This window comes from Aegilops tauschii, chromosome 6 (genome assembly GCF_002575655.3).
Source record: "Aegilops tauschii subsp. strangulata cultivar AL8/78 chromosome 6, Aet v6.0, whole genome shotgun sequence".
In the NCBI taxonomy this organism is placed as follows: Eukaryota; Viridiplantae; Streptophyta; class Magnoliopsida; order Poales; family Poaceae; genus Aegilops; species Aegilops tauschii.
The window spans coordinates 63,617,055-63,625,473 of record NC_053040.3 but is presented as its reverse complement, the minus strand read 5'-3'; positions in this window follow the sequence as shown (position 1 = coordinate 63,625,473).

Sequence of the window (8,419 nt, the reverse complement as noted above, 5' to 3'; positions counted from 1 at the left end):
AGTATGACTGAGTCGTCAAAACCAAATGTGCAGTCTGTGTGCGAGAAGACCGGTCAGACCGCTCCGCCGATGCCAGTGATTGCTCCTGGGACCACGGTGAGTTTAATTTGAATGGACATTACTTGCTAGTCTTAACATTTGAGTGTCATAATGCTAACGAGACATTGGAAATGATCTTTGGTGCAGCTTAACTCCAGAAACGCATCGCATGATCCTTCTCCAGCTACCGGCACTAGCCAGCCCGCTCCTACACCTCCCTGATTACGGTAAGTTTCTCTAGTGTTTTGCTTAACAAATGCATAAAGACCTAGACTTAGCTTTATTTCCTCCAATATGCTTACCATAATGACCTAGAGTTAGCTTCTTTTCCTCCAAAATGACTTAATAAGCTTACTGACCTCATAAACCATCCATTTTACCTAAGTTAGCTCTAAAACGATATGTACTTAGCTTACTTATGTCAAAAATTGCATAATTAGCTCATAAACGACCCATTTCACCTAGGTTAACTCATAAACGACCCATTTCACCTAGGTTAGCTCATAAACGACCCATTTCACCTAGGTTAGCTCATAAACGACCCATTTCACCTAGGTTAGCTCATAAACGACCCATTTCACCTAAGTTAGCTCAAAAAGATCCATTTCAACTAAATTAGCTCATAAATGATCCATTTCACCTAAGTTAGCTCAAAAACGATCCATTTCAACTAAATTAGCTCAAAAATGATCCATTTCAACAAAGTTAGCTAAAAAACGATCCATTTCAACTAAGTTAGCTCAAAAGCGATCCATTTGACCTAAGTGAGCTAAAAAACGATCCATTTCACCTTAGTTACCTCAAAAACGATCCATTTCAACTAAGTTAGCTCAAAAACGATCCATTTCAACTAGGTTAGCTCCAAAATGACCCATTTCACCTTACTTAGCTCAAAAACGATGCCCTTCACCTTAGTTAGCTCATAAACGACCCATTTCAACTAAGTTAGCTCATAAATGATCCATTTCAACTAAGTTAGCTCATAAACAACCCATTTCAACTTAGTTAGCTCATATATGATCCATTTCACCTAAGTTAGCTCATAAATGACATATACTTCTTGTTCTAGTCTTCTTCTTGTTCTAGTCACCTATTTCTAACTTTCTTATTTACCATTTTGCAGATTTCATTCACTTGATGGAAGCTAGCTTGCTATGATGGAGTGCTTGCTTTTCCTTTGATGAAACTTTGCATTGTATCTAGCTTGCTATCTTCATGACACTTTGCATTGTAATATATATATGGATGGAACAATGTGTATGGATGGAACTTCCTTATGTATGAACAATGTGTATGGATGAAACTGATGTGATATGTGATATGAAACTTATGTGCTAGATATGTGTTGGATATGAAACTTATATATGTGATATGTGCTGCAAATTGTGGGATTTAATAAAAAACAGAAAAAACAGACAATATGCAGGCTCTTTGCCGTCTGCCACCGACGGCAAAGAAGCCACGTGGCAGCCAACTGTGCTTCCTGGGAGCTGACCCATTTGGTCAGTTTGCCTACAGTGGCAGACGGCAAAGACTTTGCCGTCTGTGGCAGACGGCAAAGAACCTGCACTTTGCCATCAGTGGCAGACGGCAAAGAACCTGCCATCTAGTGACGTGTAGATGACATCATAAGGCGGACGGCAAAGACCAAAGGCTCTTTGCCGTCTGCGGCGGACGGCAAAGGTCTGCCGTTAGCCACTTAACGGACTGACAGCGCAAATATTGCCGTCCGCCCTCTTTGCCGTCCGCCGCAGACGGCAAAGAGCCTTTGCCGTCCACCGCCAGGAAGCAGACGGCAAAGCAGCTGTTTACCGTAGCCTTCTTTGCCGGAGCCTTTTGCCGTCCGCGGCTGACGGCAAAGACCTTTGCCGTCCGCCTTGCGAGCCTTTGCCGTCCGCCATGGCAGACAGCAAAGTAGCTGTTTCCTGTAGTGGTTTACGCGGTCGACGCACAGATTGGCTGCCTATACTGGTGGAATCTATCGTCGTGTAATTGTTCTATCTCATCTCATCTTTACCTTATGAATACAACTGCATGTTCATTTGTTACAAATTTAGAATGCATAGCATGTCTATAACCACATCATTGCTATATGTTCCTCTCATTTCCTAGATTTTTATGACCACACATGTTATTGTTAGAGTTGATATGAGAATAATTGGCATCTAATGATTGTTAGAATACATATTATGAGCATAACATCATGATTGCTATATGTTACTCTCGTTTACAAGATTTTTATAACAACGCATGTTATTGCTTAGAGTTGATATGAGAACAGTAGTAGTAAGTGCTATGGTAGAATATGAGTAGGCTCTGTCATAGCTGTTTTCCTCTCATTGTTACATGATGTTTGAACCATGACATATTGCTAGAATATGAAAGCCATTGGCTTATTTTTTTAACTTGGGGTATGATTATGACCACGGCATTGCAGTTCTCTGTCTATGATATGTGTCACTGTTATAATAATCTTAATTCCACACATACTCTGAACATGATTGTTTATTTTTGTCCTTTTGGTCTCTAATTTGAATTGTTGCAGCAGACGCAAATGCGCTGGCCTTCATGATTCCAGGACCTGGAATCATACCAGCCGATGGGTGGTGGTTTATCGCTCGTTCAACTGACGGCGGTCATTTGATGCTCATTCGCACGTACCAAATTGACCAAACCATTACATCAAACCACATGCAGTACAATGCGTGGGGCGTTCGTGACATTGATGGCTATGGCTGCTTCGTGTTCGAGAAAGATCCCAGGTCCGTTGGGCCAGGCGTATTCAACTAGAGGCGGGTTTACAGCCTCGGCAACCACTCCTTGTTCCTCGGGCTCAATTATCCGATCATCCAACCAATCATCGATCATATCACCGGCGATGATTACTGAGCTATGCAACTTCCATTCGCGAGGGGGGGCTGTGTTTATACATCATACCATGGGTTTCATGAATCACCATATCCAGAGATTCGTCGACACGGCTTGTTGCCAGATAATCTTCAGTGTGTGAAAGGCATCAAGCTTCCATGCGATGGATGGCTTTTGCAAACCCGACATGCGGCGATGTGGTTCATGCCAACAGCAAATATGCACAACTTGATTCGTGCTGATATCTAGACTGAGCCATGTATTCTGCTGCTGAAGCACGACCCTCTTTTGTTGGATATTATGTACTATTGTTAGTTTGAAGCACTCCTCTGGTTTGAAGGATAGATACCTTCCTGGGATCAAGTGCATCCTAACTCACCTGCGTAGGATGTACTGATAATGATGATGGAGATACTGTGCAGAAGCCATATATATATCAGTTAGGCTTCAAGTGCGTACTTGTTAGTTAAACCTATGTATAAATTGTGACACTAAATACGACTAGTAAGTAGTACAGTAGCAGTACTAGTATACTGAAGGAAATATGCCCTAGAGGCAATAATAAAGTATTATTTATTTCCTTATATCATGATAAATGTTTATTATTCATGCTAGAATTGTATTAACCGGAAACATAATACATGTGTGAATACATAGACAAACAGAGTGTCACTAGTATGCCTCTACTTGACTAGCTCGTTAATCAAAGATGGTTATGTTTCCTAGCCACAGACATGAGTTGTCATTTGATTAACGGGATCACCTCATTAGGAGAATGACGTGATTGACTTGACCCATTCTGTTAGCTTAGCAACCGATCGTTTAGTATGTTGCTATTGCTTTCTTCATGACTTATACATGTTCCTATGACTATGAGATTATGCAACTCCCGTTTACCGGAGGAACACTTTGTGTGCTACCAAACGTCACAACGTAAATGGGTGACTATAAAGGTGCTCTACAGGTGTCTCCAAAGGTACTTGTTGGGTTGGCGTATTTCGAGATTAGGATTTGTCACTCCGATTGTCGGAGAGGTATCTCTGGGCCCACTCGGTAATGCACATCACTATAAGCCTTGCAAGCATTGTGACTAATGAGTTAGTTGCGGGATGATGTATTACGGAACGAGTAAAGAGACTTGCCAGTAACGAGATTGAACTAGGTATCGAGATATCGACGATCAAATCTCGGGCAAGTAACATACCGATGACAAAGGGAACAACGTATGTTGTTATGCGGTCTGACCGATAAAGATCTTCGTAGAATATGTGGGAACCAATATGAGCATCTAGGTTCCGCTATTGGTTATTGACCGGAGAGGTGTCTCTGTCATGTCTACATAGTTCTCGAACCCGTAGGGTCCGCACGCTTAACGTTACGATGACAGTTTTATTATGAGTTTATGTATGTTGATGTACCGAAGGAGTTCGGAGTCCCGGATGAGATCGGGGACATGACGAGGAGTCTCGAAATGGTCGAGACGTAAAGATCGATATATTGAACGACTGTATTCGGACTTCGGAAAGGTTCCGAGTGATTCTGGTATTTTTCGGAGTACCGGAGAGTTACGGGAATTCGTATTGGGCCTTAATGGGCCATATGGGAAAGGAGAGAAAGACCCCAAAGGGTGTCCGCACCCCTCCCCATGGGCTAGTCCGAATTGGACTAGGGAGGGGGGCGCCCCCTTCCTTCTTTCTCCTTCCCCCTTCCCTTCTCCTACTCCCACAAGGAAAGGAGGAGTCCTACTCCCGGTGGGAGTAGGACTCCCCCCTTGGGCGCGCCACCTCCCCTTGGCCGGCCCTCTCCTCCTTGCTCCTTTATATACAGGGGCAGGGGGGCACCCCAAGGACACACAATTGATATACGATATTTTAGCCGTGTGCGGTGCCCCCCTCCACCATATTGCACCTCGATAATACCGTTGCGGAGCTTAGGCGAAGCCCTGCATAGGTGGAACATCATCATCGTCACCACGCCGTCGTGCTGACGAAACTCTCCCTCAACACTCGGCTGGATCGGAGTTCGAGGGACGTCATCGAGCTGAACGTGTGCTGAACTCGGAGGTGCCGTACGTTCGGTACTTGATCGGTCGGATCGTGAAGACGTACGACTACATCAACCGCATTGTGATAACGCTTCCGCTGTCGGTCTACGAGGGTTCGTGGACAACACTCTCCCCTCTCGTTGCTATGCATCACCATGATCTTGCGTGTGCGTAGGAATTTTTTTGAAATTACTACGTTCCCCAACAGTGGTATCAGAGCCTGGTTTTATGCGTTGATGCTATGCACGAGTAGAACACAAGTGAGTTGTGGGCGATATAAGTCATACTGCTTACCAGCATGTCATACTTTGGTTCAGCGGTATTGTGAGATGAAGCGGCCCGGACCGACATTACGCGTACGCTTACGCGAGACTGGTTTCACCGTTCGGAGCACTCGTTGCTTAAAGGTGACTGGCGGGTGTCTGTCTCTCTCACTTTAGTTGAACCGAGTGTGGCTACGCCCGGTCCTTGCGAATGTTAAAACAGCACCAACTTGACAAACTATCGTTGTGGTTTTGATGCGTAGGTAAGAACGGTTCTTGCTAAGCCCGTAGCAGCCACGTAAAACTTGCAACAACAAAGTAGAGGACGTCTAACTTGTTTTTGCATGGCATGTTGTGATGTGATATGGTCAAGACATGATGTGATATAATTTGTTGTATGAGATGATCATGTTTTGTGACTGAGTTATCGGCAACTGGCAGGAGCCATATGGTTGTCGCTTTATTGTATGAAATGCAATCGCCATGTAATTGTTTTACTTTATCACTAAGCGGTAGCGATACTCGTAGAAGCAATAGTTGGCGAGATGACAACGATGCTACGATGGAGATCAAGGTGCCGCGCCGGTGACGATGGTGATCATGACGGTGCTTCGGAGATGGAGATCACAAGCACGGTGCTTCGGAGATGGAGATCACAAGCACAAGATAATGATGGCCATATCATATCACTTATATTGATTGCATGTGATGTTAATCCTTTATGCATCTTATCTTGCTTTGATTGACGGTAGCATTATAAGATGATCTCTCACTAAAATTTCAAGATAAAATGTTCTCCCTGAGTATGCACCGTTGCGAAAGTTCTTCGTGCTGAGACACCACGTGTTAATCGGGTGTGATAGGCTCTACGTTCAAATACAACGGGTGCAAAACAGTTGCACACGAGGAATACTCAGGTTAAACTTGACGAGCCTTGCATATACAGATATGGCCTCGGAACACAGAGACCGAAAGGTCGAGCGTGAATCATATAGTAGATATGATCAACATAGTGATGTTCACCATTGATACTACTCCATCTCACGTGTTAATCGGACATGGTTTAGTTGATTTGGATCACGTAATCACTTAGATGATTAGAGGGATGTCTATCTAAGTGGGAGTTCTTAAGTAATATGATTAATTGAACTTAAATTTATCATGAACTTAGTCCTGATAGTATTTTGCAAATTATGTTATAGATCAATAGCTCGCGTTGTTGTTTCCTTGTGTTTATTTTTGATATGTTCCTAGAGGAAAAATTATGTTGAAAGATGTTAGTAGCAAAGATGCGGATTGGATCCGTGATCTGAGGATTATCCTCATTGCTGCACAGAAAAATTATGTCCTTGATGCACCGCTAAGTGACAGACTTATTGTAGGAGCAGATACAGACGTTATGAACGTTTAGCTAGCTCAATATGATGACTACTTGATAGTTTAGTGCACCATGCTTAACGGCTTAGAATAGGGACTTCAAAGACGTTTTGAACGTCATGGACCATATGAGATGTTCCAGGAGTTGAAGTTAATATTTCAAGCAAATACCCAAGTTGAGAGATATGAAGTCTCCAACAAGTTCTATAGCTAAAAGATGGAGGAGAATCGCTCAACTAGTGAGCATGTGCTCAGATTGTCTGGGTACTACAATCGCTTGAATCAAGTGGGAGTTAATCTTCCAGATAAAATAGTGATTGACAGAATTCTCTAGTCACCATCACCAAGTTAGTAGAACTTCGTGATGAACTACAGTATGCAAGGGATGACGAAAGTAATTCCCGATCTCTTCGTGATGCTGAAATCGATGAAGGTAGAAATCAAGAAAAACATCAAGTGTTGATGGTTGACGAGACCACTAGTTTCAAGAAAAGGGCAAAGGGAAGAAGGGGAACTTCAAGAAGAACAGCAAGAAAGTTGCTGCTCAAGTGAAGAAGCCTAAGTCTGGTCCTAAGCCTGAGACTAAGTGCTTCTACTGCAAAGGGACTGGTCACTGGAAGCGGAACTACCCCAACTATTTGGTGGATAAGAAGGATGGCAAAGTGAACAAAGGTATATTGGATATACATGTTATTGATGTGTACTTTACTAGTGTTTATAGCAACCCCTCGGTATTTGATACTAGTTCAGTTGCTAAAGTAGTAACTCGAAAACGGGAGTTGCAGAATAAACAGAGACTAGTAAAAGGCGAGGTGACGATGTGTATTGGAAGTAGTTCCAAGATTGATATGATCATCATCGCACACTCCCTATACTTTCGGGATTAGTGTTGAAACTAAATAAGTGTTATTTGGTGTTTGCGTTGAGCATGAATATGATTTGATCATGTTTATTGCAATACGGTTATTCATTTAAGTTAGAGAACAATTGTTGTTCTGTTTACATGAATTAAAACCTTCTATGGTCATACACACCAACGAAAATGGTTTGTTGGATCTCGATCGTAGTGATACACATATTCATAATAATGAAGCCAAAAGATGCAAAGTTAATAATGATAGTGCAACTTATTTGTGGCACTGCCGTTTAGGTCATATTGGTGTAAAGCGCATGAAGAAACTCCATACTGATGGGATTTTGGAATCACTTGATTATGAATCACTTGATGCTTGCGAACCGTGCCTCATGGGCAAGATGACTAAAAACGCCATTCTCTGGAACTATGGAGAGAGCAACAGATTTGTTGGAAATCATACATACAGATGTATGTGGTCCGATGAATATTGAGGCTCGTAGCAGGTATCATTATTTTCTGACCTTCACAGATGATTTGAGCAGATATGGGTATATCTACTTGATGAAACATAAGTCTGAAGCATTTGAAAAGTTCAAAGAATTTCAGAGTGAAGTAGAAAATCATCGTGACGAGAAAATAAGGTTTCTATGATTTGATCGCGGAGACAAATATTTGAGTTACGAGTTTGGTCTTCAATTAAAACAATGTGGAATAGTTTCACAAATTCACGCCACCTGGAACACCACGGTGTAGTGGTGTGTCCGAACGTCGTAATCGTACTTTATTAGATATGGTGCGATATATGATGTATCTTACCGATCTACCACTATCGTTTTGAGGTTATGCATTAGAGACAGCTGCATTCACGTTAAATAGGGCACCATCAAAATCCGTTGAGACGACGCCTTATGAACTGAGGTTTAGCAAGAAACCAAAGTTGTCGTTTCTTAAAATTTTGGGGTTGCGATGCTT